Below are 19,986 nucleotides of genomic sequence, written 5' to 3'. Positions count from 1 at the left end.
CCCACCCCAAGCAGCTGCCTTCTTGTGACTTCCCTCTCAGTGACTAGAGCAGCATCTCTAAGATGCTCTGAAGCTTGAAGCCTGGCACCCTTTGGATCCTTCAACTCCCACTCTGCACCAGTATTTACATCTTCAAGATTACTCCCCAGTTCAGCTCCCACCCACATTACCTTTCCTGGATCGTCTTGTGCCTTCATCATCACTGCCCTGTGCAAACACCTCAGAGGTGCCGTGCTGCCTGAGCACCTTCTCCAGGCTGACTCCCCTGGCCTGTCCCCATCTGGGAGCATCCCTATCTCATCTCCATCGAGACCTCTCTCTTCCAACAAGTTGCCCCTGGCTTCTACACACCCTTTTCTTATGACCTCCGTGGGAAAAGATCTCTTATGTAGACACAGCTCCAAAATACAGGTGTCTGCCCCACACATTGGGTCTGGCAGGCTCAGCCTCTTGGCCTGTGTATTTGTCTTGTTTTCCCAGCAATATCAGAAGCTCCCAGAACATCTTTGTATTTCTTTGTGCCTTCTAGGATGGGGTTGGTAAATTCATAAGCTCAGGGGGGAGACTAAGAAGGCAAATATATGAGGTAGAGAGGGAGAAAAGGGGGAGTATAACATAAAAGAGAGTGGGAGGGCCTGAGTTGGCCAAAGAAAACCCATATGCAGGGTAAAAAGACCTGTGGGTCACCAGTTTGAGATCCTCAACCAGGTGCCTTGTCCTGGCCACTCTTCGATGAATACTTCTTTTTGGTTTGTTTGTTTGTTTGTTTGTTTGTTTGTTTGTTTGTTCTGAGAGAGAGAGAGAACACACATACATGCACACAAGTGGGGGAGGGGCAGAGAAAGAGGGAGAGAGAGAATCCCACGCGGCTCCACACCCAGCACAGAGCCCTACGTGGGGCTCGATCTCACAACCGTGAGCTCAGAACCTGAGCTGAAATCAAGAGTCAGACATTTAACAGTCTGAGCCCCCAGGCACCCCATTCTACAAATACTTCTTTTTTTAAACTTTTTTAAATGTTTATTTGTTTTTGAGAGAGAGAGAATGCAAGCAGGGGAGGGGCAGAGAGGGAGACACAGAATCTGAAGCAGGCTCCAGGCCCTGAGCTGTCAGCACAGAGCCTGACGCGGGGCTCGAACTTCCATACCACAAGATCATGAGCTGAGCCAAAGTCCCGCGCCTAGCAGACGGATCCGATCCCCCAGGTGCTCCGTTCCATGACTACTTTGTGGTTGATTCCCCAACGGCAGCAGTGGGTCCCTCAGTGTCTGGCAAGCGAACAGGGTGACCTGATTTCCTTGGCCTGGAGTAGAAGGAGCAGCGGGCCCCAGCAGCCCTAGGGCGTCACCTCTCTTCTCACCCACCCAGCTGTCCTGCACTTGCTGTCAGGTGCTGTCACTTGGCTCTAGCTTCCTGTGAGGTCTAACCTGCAGCGGCTTTTCTCACTCCCATACTAAAGAAAAAGCGGGCCTGCCCTCCCTGCTCATGACCCAATCAATGCCCACCAGACCAGCTGTACCCAGGGAGGCCCACCGGGCAGCATCTTTATCATCTGAAGCATTTGCTGAGCCTCATTTGCCTGCCTCCTTAGGTGGTGGAAGGACACAGGGCTGATAAGGGGTGGGGGTAGGAGTGGAGACAGAAGGACCAGGAGCAGAGGGCAAAGACTGGGAGAAAGGGGGCGCCTGGGTGGTGCAGTCGGTTAAGCGGCTGACTTCAGCCAGGTCACGATCTCACCGTCCGTGAGTTCGAGCCCCGCGTCGGGTTCTGGGCTGATGGCTCGGAGCCTGGAGCCTGTTTCCGATTCTGTGTCTCCCTCTCTCTCTGCCCCTCCCCCGTTCATGCTCTGTCTCTCTCTGTCCCAAAAATAAAATTAAAAAAAAAAAAAAAAAAAAAGACTGGGAGAAAGAAGCAGTGGAGGAAACATCCGGAGCATGCAGAGACCCCATTTTGACAACTCCTAGGGCTTGCCTCTCATACCTGCTGCCCCTTCCTCTCTCAGCCTTCTAAGTCCAGCTGCTCACCCCTCTTCCCAGCCTCCAGCCTCACTCAACTTCCAAGCAGACTTTAGGCCAGAAGAATCAGCTAAACCATTACTTTTAGGAAGTCTTTCACCTGCTCTCACTGCCTGCAGGACAAAATGCAGCCGGTTCCGGCTGGCTGAGGTTTTCCATGACAGGGCCCTCTAACCATGGCTTTATTTTCCACGGATTCACAAAGGGAAAACCCTACTCTGCCCAGTCTGACTCATCACCTCCATCTCCCTTCTGTGCACTGAAGCCAGTGTGCTTGTATGGTCACCTCACAACGTTACCAGCTTCAGGGTGCCTGGGTGGTTCAGTCAGTTAAGCGTCTGACTCTTGATTTCGGCTCCAGTCATGATCTTGCGGTTCGTGGGTTTGAGCTCCGGGTTGGGCTCTGCGCTGACAGTGCAGAGTCTGCTTGGGATTCCCTCTCTCCTCTCTCGGCTCTTCCCCAGTTTGTGCATGCAAGCTCACTCTCTCTCTCTCTCTCTCTCTCTCTCTCTCTCAAATAAATAAGGGGCACCTGGGTCACTCAGTTGGTTACTGAGTTGGTCACTCTCTCTTTCTCCCTCCCCCACTTGTGCTCTCTCTCTCTCTCTGAAATAAATTTAAATCAGTAAGTAAACTTAAAAAAAAACTTCAAAAATTATTAGCTTCATGAATGTTAGCTGTTGCCACGTATATCCCCTCCTTCCCTCCTCACAGAGGCTTGGGGAGCAGTATAGTTATCCACATTCTACAGATAAGAAGAAACTGGGTTCAGGAGTCCCTTCCCAAGACCACAGGGCTTGTGAATAAAGGTCTGAGCTCTGACCTTTGTCCTCTGCAGGCCAAGGCTTCTCACTTTACCTTGGTTACGTGGAAGAGGTAAGCTCGGGGGAATAAGGGCCAGGTTCTCTTTCCCGTGTGACAAATAATGCTCACGGTGGGTTACAGCTGGGGTGCATAACAGAAAGCAGAACTAGGCAAATAGTTAAGAGGAATTTGTCTTTGTTTAGTTTTTAACCTACAGAGTTGCTCAAATCCTTTTACAAGTTAAACTTCTTCCCTTGTGGTAGACATCACAATGCTATCCTGCTAGAAAGCATTCAATAAAGTTGAAAGAACAAAGACACAAAGGGAATGGGGCCCCGATGCAAGCAGAGACTGGCTGGAATGTTCTGGAATCAGATTCCAGGTTCCTTTCTGAGGTGTTGGTGTCTCTACAGAAGAGAGCTCTCGATGTTTGTTTTTTCTTTCTTTGTGAAAGTGTGGTCACCGCTATCGTAGGACAAGCAGAACAATAACTTATGTTTCCCAATGTCATGTTGTGATTTATGTGCTATTGATGTTTCATGATCTGTGTCATTTCCGACAGTTACAAGAAAATTTTCCACCAGGACTATTAGCATGTTGGTATGACAGGGTTGGGGAGACACAACATTCACCACCCTCCTTCCCTGTATTCTGCTTACTCGCTCAGGATGAGAGGCACAGCAGAGAAGAGGCCGAAGCTCCAAGGCCCTAGGGTTGGATTAACTAGTGGGGGAGGGACTTCCGTCACCTTTGGGCTCTCAATGCCCAGCCCTGAGTTGGTTGCCACCTGCCACTTAGTTTTTTTTTTTTTTTTTTTTATGTTTATTTTGAGAGAGAGAGAGAGAGAGAGAGCCCGCACACAAGCAGGGGAGGGGCAGAGAGAAAGGGGGACAGAGGATCCATAGCAGGCTTTGCGCTGATGCAGGGCTCGAACTCAAGAACCGTAGACCGTGACCTGAGATGAAATCGGAGGCTCAGCCGACTGAGACACCCAGGCGCCCCTCTAATTATTAGTTCTTTAGCAACTGCAGTCCCAGGAGCCTGCTTTCAAGTGCCAAAGTTCACCCTGAAGCTCAGGTTTATCGTCTTCATTTCTGAAATTATGGGGTTTCTATCCAAAGTGAAGAGATAACTGAGTTTTGTAAATTCCCTGTTGAATCCCAGCCACTGCTTCCTGCCTCTGGGCAGTACCTGCCCGTCCTGCTCCAAAGTGGCTTGCCCTGGCCTGCTTCTCCCTCCTCAGCCCACGGCACCCCCTGACCCAGGCCACAATCTGGAAGAGATGGGTGCCTGCAGACCCCGAGAGAGCAGACATTCGTCTCTTCTCAACGCACCAAACCCTTGTTGACAGGGTTCCCCGGGCCAGGCTCCCTTCAGGAATTCAGTTGAGCGGCCAGCCATGTCAAAAAGACTTGCAATACGGTCTGGCGCGGTAACAGCAGTCACAGAGGTATGCACAAAATACAGCTGGGGCAGCAAGTGCAATGGGAGGAATTCTTTGCAAGGTGGGGATGGCCGTGTTCAGGAATGAAGGAAAGCTAGGAGGGACTGAACGGGAAAGCTGCCAAGGGCCGTTGGTGCCCCAAGCTGAGGTCCATCACATGGTCAATAAAGCCCACCTAGCCCTCTGCTTCATGATATGGCCGAGACCCTTATGGCCCGCACATCAGAGCTGGCTGAGGCCCTCATTTGTTTACAGCTTAATCCTAATCGGATCCTGGTTTGGAAGGGAAGCTCTTCTCCTTTTAGCTTTACCAGCTTCTCTTTATACTTTAGGACTAAGGCTTTCCACCTGAGGTCCCAATGAGCACTTAAAAAAAAGAGAAATAAAAGAGAAAATATCAGAGTGCATCCAACATAGTATTATTTCTCGAACCTTCTGTTTCGGTTAGGTATGTGTGTGTGAGAGTCTGTGTAAACAGGGTCATGGTGTGAAAAGTATTTCTTACCGAGAGCTGTGGCTAAAAAGTGTATGAAACGTTGTTTTAAGGGCAATATCCATTCCTCAAATATTAAACGAACACTATCAAAAACCTTATCTTGTTCTAGTAAGGAAAAAAAGCAAGACTTGGGTCCCGCACTTAAGAGGCTCTGAGCCCGGCGGTGGAAGACACACACGTCACCAGGACAGGATGTGCAAACCACACTGACAGAAGGGTGTGCACCCCCCTCCCAGTTCAGAGGAGGGAGCCACCGCTTCGCCTCAGGGCCCCATCTAGGAGATGGTGTGTGGCTGGTCCTGAAGAGCGGCTTCTGGGGGAGGAGAAGGGAAGTGGTGTTCCCGATTGGGGGAGGGTGTGAACACAGAGCAGCGAGGGGGCTGGTGTGGCCCCGGCCCAGGCTTGGGTGTGGGTGCGGGGAAGGGAACAGGGCAATGGTGACAGACAGCAATGAGAAGATCAGAAGGGGCTGGATGATGACTTGATCCTCTGAGAGACGTGGGATTAGTTCTGTTGTTTCAAAAGGGTACGGAGGGCAGCAATTTGAAAGCCACTGTTCAAGGATTTTTCAGGTTTATCTGAATATTGGTGCTGATGAAGACCCTGGGGGCAGTTAACCAACTGATAGTCTGATAAAAATGTCCATATTTTGATTTTCTTCCTGTTTCTGCTTCGCTGGCCAGCTAGAGCTCAGCATTGGTGTCTGCCCACCAGGCTCAGCCTGCTTCCCTCCCTCCTCCTCTCCTTGCTTTCTCCTCTCATTTCCTCTCATTATCCCTGCTGAGCACTAAACCCTCCAGCTGGGGAGGGGACAGGAAGGGGAAGAAGTGCTTTCCCTTGACACCTCTCCTGGCACAGCCTGGGGGCTGCCCGCAAGTTGGCTTTGACAGATCTGCAAGGCTACTGTCTGACTTTCAGCTCAGCCAAGGAACAGGGAGTGGCTCCTCTTTCTGCTTATAAATCTCCGCTGAGAAAGTAGACACGGAGAAGAGCAAAAGCAACCAAAGGAGCTAGCATTTTATTTCCCCTTTATGCAAAAAGAGTTTTTAATCTGTAGATCCAGCATATAGTGTCTATCTTTTCCAGTAATCTCTCTGAGCCCAGTAACCAGAAAGGGATGAGACAGATATCAAATATCAATATGCAGCTATGTACAAAAGGACTAACGTTTAGGGCCTGGGTATTCACCGACCTCATCCCAACCTCATTGTGGACACCTTACTCTCTTGATGTTCACCTTGACTTTGAACTCCAACAGATCTCCAAGAAAGTTATGTATGTGCCCGTCTATGTTGTCCATTCTTCTGCAAAAGCTGGTCTTCTCCTTGGCTCGCCACACACCAAGCCCCTTTCTGCACCTCTGCCCCCAGTGGGTTCTGTTGCCTGGAATTCCTTTGCCCCTTTTCCACACCTACCTGAATCCTACCTATGAGGTTTGGTTCAAATCCCACACACATCCTCCAAGGAGCCAACCCACAAGGAATGCTCAGAATCCCTGAAACCTTTATGGCCCTTAAATCTTTGTGAATGATAAGGGACTCATTCATTTCCCTATTTTTATAGCCTCGTGGTGTTGAATGTTTATCACGAATGTTGTAGATTCTTGGAACCCAGGGGCTCTAACTCATACTTCTGTGCCTGGCACAGAGCTGAGTATATAATATGATCTCAGAACTGAGACCTCATACAAATCTGATACAAAATCTGAATTCAAGTCCCTGGGACCTTGGCAGCTCCCTGAATCCCAGTGAAGCATGACTTCCTCCCTTGTAAAACTAGGAGAGTAATAGTATCTACCACTCAGAGATGTTGCAGAGATTAAGTGAATTGCAGGGAAATGTTTAACACATTGTAAGGGATTAATTATTTTTAGTAGAGTCGAAGGAAATCGAAAGGAAATCAAAATTTCTTATTTGCTTATTTCTAAGTATATTCAGTTTTAGTGTTTTCCCCATCCTTGTGAGATTTGATTTCATTTATTTTGAGATGGAAAACATTAAAATGGTTCCAAAAGCCAAGTCAGAACAAGAAGATATTTCAGAGACCTGTCATCGGCCTCGTTCCCTCTGGCCTTTCCAACCTGTTCCATCCTCTGCCCTCCAGCTAACTAATGTCACTAGTTGGTGTTTTTTTTACTTTTTCTCGAGGTTTCCCTTGAATACATAGGTATATGCCCTTATTTCCTCCTCTCAAATAATATTATTTTTTTAAGTTTTATTTGAGAGAAAGAGAGAGACGGGGGGAGAGAGAGAGAGAGAGAGAGAGAGAGAGCGCATGCAAGCAGGGGAGGGGCAGAGAGAGAGGGAGAGAGCAAATCCCAAGCAGACTCAGCACTGTCAGTGCAGAGCCCAATGCAGGGCTCGAACTCACTAACTGCAAGCCCATGCATGACCTGACCCAAAATCAAGGGTCGGACACTTAACCAGACTAAGCCACCCAGACGTCCCTCAAATGATATTCTTTTTATTAAAAAACATTTTTTAATGTTTATTATTGAGAGGGAGAGAGAGAGAGAGAGAGAGAGCAGGGGAGGGGCAGAGAGAGAGGGAGACACAGAAGTCGAAGCAGGCTCCAGGCTCTGAGCTGTCAGCACAGAGCCCGAGGCGGGGCTCGAACTCACAAACTGAGATCATGACCTGAGCCAAAGTCAACGCCAACTGACTGAGCCACCCAGGCGCCCCAAATGATACTCTTGAGACACTGTTCTTTTGAGATGGCATTCTCAGGACCGTAGTCACCTTTTGTACAGCTGCTTGGGGGGTGCTGCAAGTGGGTGCTCCATGACAGAGGGGATGGTCGTTCCTGCTCCTCACCTGGATTACTCAGGGAGAGAATGTTGGTGCTCTTCACGTGACTGCCTCTATCAAATACTTGCCCCAGGACCCAAAGGTGTCTCTATGACTGGTAATGGGGCCACAGCCCCATTCCTGTGACTCAGGAGACTGAGCCCTAACGCAGCATCCCCACCAAACCTGCCGATTCTCTTGGAGAGGGTGACAGTGCCAGCTTGCCTGAGTAGAGCATACGATTGTATAAGACTGGATTATTAAAAAAGTTTTCTAATGTTTATTCATTTTTGAGAGACAGAGTGTGAGTGGGGGAGGAGCAGAGAGAGAGGGAGACACAGAAATCAGAAGCAAACTCCAGGCTCTGAGCTGTCAGCACAGAGCCCAGTGCAGGGCTTGAACTCATGCACCGTGAAACCATGACCTGAGCCGAAGTCAGGCACTTAACCGACTGAGCCACCCAGGCGCCCCTCCCGGTCCCCTGCTTCACACGATATGGGAAAACAACATTTTATGCTTCCAGTCATTACTGCTCAGGGAGATTGGGGGAATCAGGGTTGAAAGTCTCTTGGGTACTTCTCCATAGGACCTCATTTCAAGGAGGAAAAAACCTGAGTAAATAAAAGTTCCCGGCAGTAGGGAGGTGGCCAGAGGAAGTGGAGCACCACAGCTGGAGGTATTCATTGGAAAAAGCAGTGGGAGGGAAGGATTCTGTCTTGGAGTCAAGCTGTCCGCAAGTCAGCTCAGAGGCTGTGACTCACTGCGAGGAAAAGGAGGGCCCTGTATCCTGGGGGAGGCTACTTTCTCCAAACAGTAGATGGTGGCCAAGGAGGGAAATGAAGTAATCCAACATGAAGCAGCCGCAGGGCAGACAGAGCTGGAAGTCTAAGTCATCCCCAACTGTTGACCTTGATATTACCACGTGTCCCCACGGTGCAAACAACACGGAAGGGACCGGGATGGGGAGAAAGGGAATCGGGCCCTATCTTGCCCAAGTCTTTTTCCCTTTCTGGACCTCAGTTTCTCATATTTTTTTAAGAGGAAAGGGAGACCTGGCAGCCAGCATCCCAGCTCAGCCAGTGGCCAGGTTTTCTGTTCCTCTCAGTGAGAAACCCAGTGAACCTAGGCGCTCTGGCACAGGTCTGTCTCCAGTTCACACAGCCCCTGTCACCCCCCACCGGCTCATCCTGAGTCCATGAGACACATGCAGGCTCCCTGCCTGCCTTTGAAGTTATTGAAAATGGTAACTCCCAGACAAGCAGCTCCCAAGTCTCTTCCAGCTCTGGGGCCTAGGATTGTATGCCTCGGAAAAAAACAGATTTTGAACAGTGAGTAGAAACGGGGCAAGCAGCCTGCCCTGGGATGAGAAGGAAATGATCCTTCATCCCAGGACCCTTGAGAGGGTGAATGTGGCAGAGTGCCAGGGCCGAGCATCTGCCGGGCAGAACAGACACAGCTTAGAATTCAAAACAGCCTTTTTTTTTTTTTCCTTTGGTACAGCTTCCTGGCGCATCCTGTTTCTCTGGGGCTGCTGCTGCCAGCTCATGGGCATCATGCCCAAGCCTCAGTGGGCAGTGAGGGGGCTAGGTACCCATCTGTCCAGTCTCCTAAGCAGGTGGCTAGGAAAGTGGGGGGCGGGCTCTGGCTGCCCTCTGCTGGGCAAGTACAGACACTGCTGTGGGGTCAGAGGCAACAGAAAGATCCAGAGGGGAAAGAGGGGCTCCTCTCCTAGAGTCTGTGCACCTGTGAAGGGCAGTAGGCATCATCGAGGAGGTGTTCCGCTGTTCTGACACTTTCCCAGGGAAGGCTTGGTCTCCTTGGGTATCAGGGTCTCTTAATAGTTCTCCAGTAAGACAGTCTCAGGTCATATAAGTCTTCTGTATTTAGTCAAATCAAAATGATATTCTGACATAGGGTCTGGTACAATGATATTTTTTGTAATTTATTTTAAAATTTAAAATTTAAATTCATAATTTTTTAATTTTTTACATTAGTTTATTTATTTTTGAGAAAGAGTGCATGAGCAGTGGAGGGGCAGACAGAGAGAGAGAGAGAGAGAGAGAGAGAGAGAATCCCAAGCAGGCTGCACTGTTAGTAGAGCCAAGCGTAGGGCTCGATCCCATGAACATATGAGATCATGACCTGAGCCAAAATCAAGAGTCAGATGCTTTACCGACTGAGCCACACACGCACCCCCTGATAAATATTATTGAATAAATAATTAGGTCAGCAGTCACCTAGAAGGCAGGTAGAGACTGCTCCTGGCTTTGTTCAGGAGAACATTTATAGTTTATTGTCTCTCTTTCCGCAATTCTTCTAACAGACCTCTTGTCTGGATCTCCCAGTTCCAAGAGATCCTACCTAGTGATCTTGGTGATCCTACCTGGGCTTCCTCCTTTGGTCTCAGGGACCTCTAATTCCTTAACCTCACTCCCGGCACCCCAGCCCAGGCCACTTACCAATCATGTGAGACCTAGTGCGTAACTTTCTCTCCTTTCTCTCTAAGTATTTCCTTCTGTCTCCTTTCTCGACACCTGGATTCCCATTTGGACTTTAGTTCATTGGATTTAGAGATATTCTCTCCTTCCAGAAGCAGCCACAGGCAATCTCTCTTTTCTCCATTAACTACTGGCTGTTACTTGACACTTGCAGCTAAGATGGGTGGGTGGGAAGGGCTAGAAACTTCTGGTTTCCAGGAGGGACCTCTGGGAACCGTCCGGATTAGTTTGGGGCAAGGCCAGGCTCAGGGAAGGGTTGAGGTGGGGCCTCAGGTCCAGGCCATGTGGCAGGATGCTCAGTAAGCACTGAGCTTTTCTTCAGGCCTGTCTGGGGCATTCTCACGCAGCCTCACGCAATGATCTAACCATACCTAGTGTGTATGTGGTCCTTGTGGTTTTCACCATTTTGCCTATTTCTCTTACAACTTGATTTTCTTAATCAATAATAGGAATCTAGGGGCACCCGTCTGGCTAGTTGTTAGAGCATGCAACTCTTGATCTCAGGGTCATGAGTTCAAGCCCCACATTGGGTGCAGAGTTTACTTAAAAAAATAATAATAATAGGGATCTAACTTATTTTTGGTTAGCTAAGTAAAATACATAATTTTAAAAGATAAACTGAGGCACATTAAAAATTAAGTGTTTATTTGAGCAAAAATCAACTAGAATCGGGAGACCCAGACAAGAGGTCTGTTAGAAGAATTTCAGAAAGAGAGACAATAAACTATAAATGTTCTCCTGAACAAAGCCAGGAGCAGTCTCTACCTGCCTTCAATCTAACATGTAGAAAGAAGCTCCGAGGAGCTATATAAAATGAAAGCCTTTTTTTTTTAATTTTTATTTATTTTTGAGAGAGAGAACACGCAAGTGGGGGAGGGACAGAGACGGGGGGGGGGGGGGGCAGAGGATCTAAAGCAGGCTCCAAGAGGGCAGCAACGGGCCTGATATGGGGCTCGAACTCACAAACTGCAAGACCATGACCTGAGCCAAAGTCAAATGCTCAACCGACTAAGCCCCCCAGGTACCCCAAAATGAAAGACTTCTATAGCCAGATGGGAGCAGGAACAAGGATAAAAGTCATAGTAGGCAAAAAAAAGTGGATTGGGTAGTGCAAGGTTATTTTCCCTTAGGGGATGATGGGGTCTCCCAGGCAGACAGTTTAACTAGTGCTGACCAGGTGACTCCTGACTGGTTTAGTATTTCCTTTCTGGGAGAGGTGACAGTCTATCTAATCTTGGTTTCGTGACACAGCGCTCAGCATGAACAACTTTATTTGGGGACTATTGTGTTGTTTCTAACAATTGGTAGCAAAAACTCAAAGGCGAACCAGAGTCAGTGAAAATTATGCTCACTTCCACTTTTTCTCATTCCCCTTACCCACAGAAAGTCTGCTGCTATTTTCTTGTGGATCCTTATAGACATAGTATTATGGGGGTGCCTGGATGACTCAGTTAAGCATCCGACTTCAGCTCTGGTAGTGATCTCGTGATTTGTGAGTTCCAGCCCCAAGTCAGGCTCTGTGCTGACAGATCAGAGCCTGGAGCCTGCTTTGGATTCTGTGTCTCCCTCTCTCTCTGCCCCTCCCTCTCTTTCTCTCTCTCTGTCAAGAATAAACATTAAAAAAATTAAAATAAAAGAAATAGTACTATGAACATTCAGATGCATGTGTATGATCATTCATTCAACAGTACTTATTGAGCACCTGCTATGATCCATGCATTGCTCTTGCCCAAAACACACAAAAATTCTTGCTCTGAGAACTTACACTCTGAAGAGGGGCAAAGGAGTCGGGCAATAAATGAGACAAATCAGTCAAATCTGTGATATGTTAGATGCTGATATGGGCAATGGGAAACACTTTAGTAGGGGCTGGGGCGTGATCCCAAATGCCTTTCCTCTCTGCTGCCTCAGCTGCACCCTGAAAACCTGGGGCTGCTCCCTGCCCACTGAATCATGCCTCCACTGTGCTTCCTGGGAGGAGGGAGCGGGGGGGGGGGGGGGGGGGGGGAGGGGGGGGAGGAGATTGCCCCGCGTGACTAGGAGGGGCTGTGGCAGGCCCTTGGGGTCAGATGGGGAGCATCCAAGGCATGTGTTGGCACACGGGCTGCTCATCTTCATTTATCCTGGGTCAAAGTTTATGAATATTTTTCTGGCTTTAATTAAATATTACCAGAATACTCTACATCAGTAGTTCTCAAAGTGTGGTCTGTGGACCAGCAGCATCAGGATCAGCATCATCTGGGAACTTGTCAGAAATGCAAATTATTTGGCTCCACCCCAATTCTACTGGATCGTAAACTAAGAGTAGAGTCCAGAAATCAGTGTTTCAGCTAGTCTTAATTGCTAAAGAAATGCTTTACCAACTCACATTCCTACAAGCTATGGTTACAACACACATTTTCTACAGTCTTAAGACTTTAAAAAATCTTTTCCAAATTAAATCCTAGACTAGGGGTACAGATTAGATGTTAAGTAAAAAGGTATTTTAAAAAACTTATTTAATGTTTATTTATTTTTGAGAGAGAGAGAGGCAGAAAGAGAGGGAAACACAGAATCCAAAGCAGGCTCCAAGCTCTGAGCTGTCAGCACAGAGCCCGATGTGGGACTGGAACTCACGGACCGTGAGATCATGACATGAACCGAAGTCAGATGCTTAACCGATTGGGCCACCCAGGTGCCCCAAAGATATTTTTTAAAAGAAGCAAAAGATAACTCTTACAACTCAATTATTTGAAAATAGGGATCAAATCATCTGATTCTCTGGGCCTTAGTATCCAGTCTGTCATATAAGAATATTCATTCAACCTGATGATTGACCTAGTCCTAAATTTCTATCCCTAGATTCTATGTTGTTAAGAAACAACAAAAATTGGAAATAAATGAGAAATAATTAAAATGCATAAAGTGAGCTATTAAAATACTGATAGTCATACATATTTCTATTCTTCTTTATATTTTCCAGAAGAAGTAGAAGCCGATAGTATTGACGGATGTTAGGCTGTATTCTAGGCAGCGTGTAAAGCACTTGGTGTGTAATCTTATCACATCAGCACAAACAAGAAAGAATCAGAAGAATATTTTTGGCTTTAATTTATGGATGAGCAAACAGGCTCAGGGAGTTTAAGGATTTTGCCCAATATACGCCTAGCAAAAGAGAGGATCAGGAATCAGGTGCTTTAATCTCAGTCTGTGCTCATTTTCCTGAAAGCCACATTTGTAGATACGGGTGCTTATCTGGGCCTAATCCCTGGAATACTGTGATTCTTTGGAGAGAGGATTAGAGGTCAGTATGAGGATAAGTGTTGGCCAGAGTCCATCCCACAGAAGGTCAAGTGGGATCCCAGACACACCGTGTGATTATTTTGCCAGCCTTACTTCCCTTACCAGAGGAATAGGTCTATTATGGTAAGAATGGCCAAATTCCTTCTTTGAACAGGCCTCCTATAGCCAAGATAATACCTAAGAATTCTGTGCCTGTGGAACAGTGCAGAAATGAGTTCCATAAAGATTTGAAAGAGGCAGGACTAATGATTTTTACCGCATCTGCATTTACCTCCCGTTTGGTGAGTGTAAAAGGCAAATGGTGGTGGGGAATGAAGGCAAGGGAACGCAAACATATTCTGGGTGTGGATTTGCCTACGTGCCCACGGCACTTCTGTCAACACTGCTGTTCATAGATTTACAAACGCTTATTCAATTACAGTGGTGTCTCACAAATTATTTGGCCATGGGATACTATTTTATGACAAAAAATGTGGGCAGTAGGCCCAAATCACGAAATTCCCTGATGTTACCACATGCCATATCTCCTAGAAGCAGACAGCTTCCCAGAATGGTGTGACCGCCTACTGGAGTCTCAGCTGTAGTGGCAGTGTGAACACAATGACTTTAGGGTGCAGAGTAGACCTGTGGGTGCCTCCCCAAATCCCCCATCAGGACCAAGGTGGTCATTCCTCAAGCTGCCAGGGTTTTAACTGCTGGTAGTTCAGTGCTGAGTCCCCTTCCAAGAATGACCTTGGCCCACAGGCACAATTTCACCCCGGGTCATGCACCCTCCATGGTGTGGGGATACGCAGCGTTTCAAGCGTGTGTAGAACTTCTCTTGATGGTAAGAAGCCCTGTGGGGAAAACGCTACAATGAAGACAGGGCCAGGGGGAACAGTACCCATGTGGGACCCACCAGGCGCCCCAGCCCAGGCCGGTGGTGTGGGTGAGGTAGTGCAGGACATGGGGAAGAGACCACCGCACTGATGGAAGAGCTGACACAGGCAGGAGTGCTTCTGACCACCTTCCTGTGGGCTGTCTGCCCTGCCCTCCCCCTCTGACCAGTTAGTCCCAGTAAGCCTTTGAAACTATAAAAGTCAGTGACTAACTGCTCTGCTGACTAGAGCCTCCAGGCATCAAAGGAGTCAGGTTGCTGCATAAAAATGTGGCCAGACATCCCCAGATACGGCAACCCCAGAAGGAAAGTTTGGGCCAGCGCCTCCAGCTTCTTGGGGGCACTAGTCCACCAAGGTCTCTGAGGATGCCTGGGCCTGGTTCACAGATGGATCAGCCAAGTTAAAGACCAGTGGAATGTGCTTGGCCCCTGCAGCTGTGCAGCCACAGAAAACAACTGTTTAAAACTTTGCACGAAAAAGAGAACTCTTCCCAGTGAACAGAGTTGGAATCAGGTGTGCTTGTCCTGAATAAACCCTCCAAAATGTACCTTGCTATATCTTTATTGATTCATGGACAGTAGCCAATGGATTGCAGGGACTGGATATACCAATCATGTGACCGTGAAAGGAGAGCAACCACCTGGGCTGGTGGGAAGGAATACCTTAGACCTCTTGGTTCCTGCCGCAGAACACCTGGCTTGTTCTGTCATCTTGGAGTAACCTTTGTACCACATAGTCCCCACTGCCTGTGCCCTAACTGCAGGACACCCATTCTAGTGGACACCTTAAGTTAAGGACTTTAAAAGTAGAGAATCTTTGCCCAACACATCAAAAAAATTAATTTTCAGGACACTTATTGTTCTACTTAGGCTTATCTTATTATTGCTGATCTCCCTCTTCCACCTAAATACACACACACACACTTCCCTTGGATTGCTGAATCTGTCTCACCCTCTTGACCCTGCTGATAGATGCTTGAGAGTTCCTTCTTTGAACACTTTGGAAGTATTCTTCTAGAAAGTATTCTCTCTTATAGGTTCTTTCTGGTACTTAAATTTCCTTTACACAGCTAATCCCAACTCCCAGTCTTTTTTTTTTTTTTTTTTTTTTACATTTATTTATTATTTTTTGGAGAGAGCAAGGGAAAGGGGCAGAGAGAGGGGGACAGAGGTTCTGAAGTGGGCTTTGCACTGACAGCAGAGAGCCTGATGTGGGGTTTGAGCTCTTGAACCATGAGATCATGACCTGAGCTGGAGGACACCCAACCTGCCACCTAGGTGCCCCTCCCAACCCCCCGGTCTTGCAAGAATTAGACCTTGACCTCACATAAATAAAATGCTGCTGCTGAGATGACTCAAACCTTCTATTAGCAGAATCTAAGTAACCATGGGCAGGACACAGTATTGAGGTTGGGCTGGGCTACGATAGCTAATATACCTTTGCCCCAAGTGAATAGTACTGTTCACAGTTAATATCAGGTATATAATCACCTGCCACTCATAAACAGTCCGAACTATCCAGTGTCAGTGGTGATGGATGATCACATTGCCTGGATTTTCTGCTGACCAGTCAAGTCAGGGTATGTGTAATAACCAACACCTCTTCTGGCACTGAAATTAATGACATGTTAAATTGGCCTGGGCCTGGAAGGGAAGCCTGGTTGCCGTCCATCTTCTTGTAAGTCAGCCTGGTTGTCCTACGAGGAGTTACGGAGGTGGCCATTCTCATTCACTGTTGCCTAAAGTAAGGAAAAAGGATTTGGTCTAAGCTCTTATCAGTACAACTAACTATAGTATTTGATGGCGTGGTTTATATTTCTCTTTTTTTCATTTTTTTTTTTCATTTTTTTTTTTTTAATGTTTATTTATTTTTGAGAGAGAGAGAGAGACAGAGCATGAATGGGGGGAGGGTCAGAGAGAGAGGGAGACACAGAATCGGAAGCAGTTTCTCTTTGCTTTTTTTTTTTTAATTTTTGTTTTTTTTAATTTTCATTTTGTTTTTTAAGTAACCTCTACACCCAGTGTGGGTCTCAAACTTAGAACCCCAAGATCAAGAGTTGCATGCTCCCTGACTGAGCCAGCCAGGAGCCCCTAAAAAGAATTCTTAGCCATGATATATGGAGGTCCAGAGGTGGTGAGGTAAAACATCTCGACTATAGTGCCCCGGCAACCTTGCATGTCTCCACATAGCCCACGTAGGCAAGGCTAAACTGAAGTCTGATGCATGTCGTGGAGGAACACCTTCTAACCCCCTAAACTATGGCAAGATAGGCAGTCTTCTGAGGAGCTGTCATGAGACAGTTTATCACCTGCCTCCCTGGTTCCAGAGAGGCAGGGGGCTTTAGGTCTCACCCTCCTATGAGGACCACTACAGACTATAAAACGCTGGCTATAGTTTATAGAGTTGGCACCAACATTCAAGGGGTGAGGATTAGACAGGACATTACGGCAGGGGGTGGGAATCTTGAAGGCCACCTTCAAATTCTGCCTACCACCGCTCTTGCCACATCGCACATCCTTAGCCGCAGTCTGGCACAGTGCCCTCCATCATCCACATTGCTGTCATCTGGCCTCTTTTGTTTTGGTGTCACCCTGCACAAGGGCCATAGGGATCTGACACTTCTGACTGCTCATACTTTCACTCTCTATATAAGTAATAAAGTGCCCAATCTGAAAAAGTAGCTCATTGTTTCTTTGCCTGCTAAACCCGTCAGCCAGGCCTTACCTTGTCTTGATCCCTCCCAGCTGGAGCAACCACACTGCAGTCCTCTTGGCCACAGCGGGAAGACAGCAGGCCTACCAAGTGGGAGAAGGAATCGAACACCAGTGGAACTGCAGGACATGGCCAGTGAGTCCAGCAGGAGTTGGAGAATTGACATGGGACTGGATTCTCCTTGTGTTGTATCAAGGGAGGCAAACCATGAAGTTGGATGAAGGAGAGTGGATTGAATTGGGAGCACTGCTATGTGGTACAGGATGTAACACCCTGGCAAGGAGCAGGCAGTGGTATTTATGCTCTACTTGGTTGGCTCATGGAAGCTTAGAAAAAGCAATGGCTTGCACTAAATGAAACAGAACTGCCAGCACTGCCATGGCAAATAGTGGCTGAAGAGATCAAAAGACTCAGAGAAGTGGGCATGCTGGTGTAGACAGGCTACTGAGGACAGAAAACCCACCAGGTGGCTGTGGTCCACAGGAGGACCTGAAGAACATTCTATTTTTCCCAAGTGATAAGGAATGTGCTAGTGAATATGGCCACCAGCATGGGTAAAAAGTCCAGTGGCTGCTCCTCTCTAGGCCAGGGCTGATGGGAGATGCCCGTGCAGAAAGAAGTATGCTTCTAATTCTGATGAGGATGACAGAATCTCAAAATAATAGAGGCCAGTGATGGCACGCCACTGCCAGCCGCAAGGTGGGTAAGATTACTATAATACATGACAAGAACAGTTGTAATTCACAGCAGCCAGAGGAGTCTGTTCCCATAGAGAATTATGGAGATGGTATTAGAACATAGTATTCCTAGGGGGCAAGATATAGCTTAATTTATACAACTAAAGGGAATCAGATGGATGATAAAGGCTCAAGGCAGCCGTCCCAGTAAAAAATTATGATCAGTTGCCCATCAGACCTCTGACTGAAGGGAGGCTGAGCTGCATAAGGAAGGATCCTACAATGTCATGGCAAATGTATATGGTAGTGATGGTCCCTCTCCAAATGGACCTCTAAAGGGACCTCAGAAGAAAGGAGAATAACCAGATATTTCAAGGCCTGTCGGACACAGGATGAGTTAACACTGAGAAGCAGAGACGTGAAGTATCATCATTATGGAGCCCAGCTCATACATGGCATCCTGGGCCAGGCCAAGTCATAGTGGACCCACTGTGCCCATAGATCCACCGGATGCTCATTTCCCTGATCCACAAATAGATCACTGGAATGGACATGTTTCCCAATCAGAATAACCCCATATGGTCCTCAGCCTGTAGGGAAAAACCACTGTAGGGGGAAAAGTCAAGTGGAAGCCTCCGAAACTGCCTCCCTGACCAAAATAGTATGTCAAAAACCATATTCCATCCCAGGGGGGATTGGCCTAACAAATTAGCGTCACCCATAAAGATGAAAGAATGTGCAGGTGGAGGTGCCTATCATACCCCCTTTTAAATCACATCTGGTTCCTGCACAAACCAGATTATCCTAGCAGAAGGCAAGTAGACAACTGTGAACACAACCAAAGGGTAGCCCCAGTGGTTGGTTATCACGGCTTTGCCTGAGAGGTATCCAGAAGATGTTTCTTGGTTGAGCTTAACAGGCTATCAGGAATGCAGTACGCAGTCTGATCTGGCAAATGGCTGTTTTGCATCCCGATCAGGGGCCATTTACAATCTTGCCCCAGGGTATAACTCTCCCAACCTCTGGTTGTTGTCAAAAATGCCTTGGGGTGGAATTAGGACCCCTGAGAGCAAGTCTGGGTTAGGTTAAAAAAAAAAATCTTGCAGGGTGAAGAGCAGGAGTAGACCAACTAAAAGTGTTTACAGAGAATTGCAGTCATATGCAACATAATGTTGAGCTCCCTTTTGGAACACAAGCTCTGGGAATCTGTACTCATTTCTGGTACTCCTTTCCTCCCTCAGGATGGACTGGGGCAAGAGACCTTGGAAGCAATGAAAGGGGTTACTTCCACAAGCCTCCTAGCCTCTCTCCAAGACCGACTTGGCCCACTTTTTGACCCCGTCCTGCAGATTTTGCATTTATTGTACCTTCCTTCCCAGCCATTCCAAACAAGAGACTTGCTCTTTCTCACCTAAAACTAAGCAGGGACCTCCAGCTTCTTCCACCTGTTGGCCCTTAAACTCCACTCGCTGCATCACAGGTATCTTAGGAATCCTTGACCCTCAGCCTCTAAGGCTCTCAGCCTGTGCCTCCCACAATTGACCTGTGAGTCCAGCAGACCCCACAGGTGCCTCAGAGCTGCCCAAGTTCCTCTAAAATAATTTTTTGTATGTATCTATGTATTGATGTATTGTATTTAAAAAGAATTTTTTTTTTCACTGTTTATTTTTGAGAGTCAGAGAGACAGAGCACAAGCAGGGAGGAGCAGAGGGAGAGGGAGACACAGAATCCGAAGCAGCTCCAGGCTCTGAGCTGTCAGCACAGAGCACGACACGGGGCTTGGACTCACGAACCATGAGATCATGACGTGAGCCAAAGTTGGACGCTTAACCGACTCAGCCACCCAGGTGCCCCTATTTGTGTGTTGTAAAGAATCTTTCTTCCTGGAGAAAGTTTCTTGCTCAATTCCAGGCCCGAGTAATCCTTCAGGCAGCCTGGGTCACAAGTTATGATGAGCAGGAATGTCTCTAGGTATTTAACATTCTAAGGCCTCTTCTTGTAGAATCCCTTCCTTCACCATTTTTGGGCAAGTATTTGAGTTCCCACCGTATGACAGCCACTGTGCTGGAGCTGAGAGTATCAGGATAGCATCTAGACTTTCAGCTGACTTCTCATCAGCAAGATCGGAAGCCAGAAAATGATGGAATATACCCAGTGTTCTGAGGTGAAATGACGGTGTGTCAGGACTCCTTCAGGTTCAGCAATTCGTATAGTCGGACTCATTCCATATAGTAAAAAGACATAAAGCAAAACAAAAAACAAGCAAACAAACAAACAGAAACAAACAAAAAAGGAAATGGTGCGTGGGGCACAGTCCAAAGGAAACCAGGTGCAAGCTTCCAAGAGTCCTCTCCCAGGGGAGTCACACAGGACACGCTCGATTCTTCCAGCAGA

General features: G+C 47.5%; 1 protein-coding gene across 1 annotated transcript in view; it reads right to left on the bottom strand.

Moving 5' to 3' along the window:
• Nucleotides 1–3,892: 3,892 nt before the first annotated feature.
• The window catches only part of CHCHD5 (coiled-coil-helix-coiled-coil-helix domain containing 5), a 44,035-nt gene continuing 27,941 nt past the window's right edge, over nt 3,893–19,986 (bottom strand). The window contains exon 6 of the transcript XR_009248425.1: nt 3,893–4,629. The gene's annotated coding sequence lies outside the window, so the exon portion shown is untranslated. The remainder of the gene's footprint in view (nt 4,630–19,986) is intronic.

The sequence above is a fragment of the Neofelis nebulosa genome, chromosome 9 (genome assembly GCF_028018385.1).
Source record: "Neofelis nebulosa isolate mNeoNeb1 chromosome 9, mNeoNeb1.pri, whole genome shotgun sequence".
NCBI classification, from domain to species: Eukaryota; Metazoa; Chordata; class Mammalia; order Carnivora; family Felidae; genus Neofelis; species Neofelis nebulosa.
The sequence above is the reverse complement of the archived record's forward strand: the minus strand, read 5'-3'. Positions and strand labels throughout refer to the sequence as shown.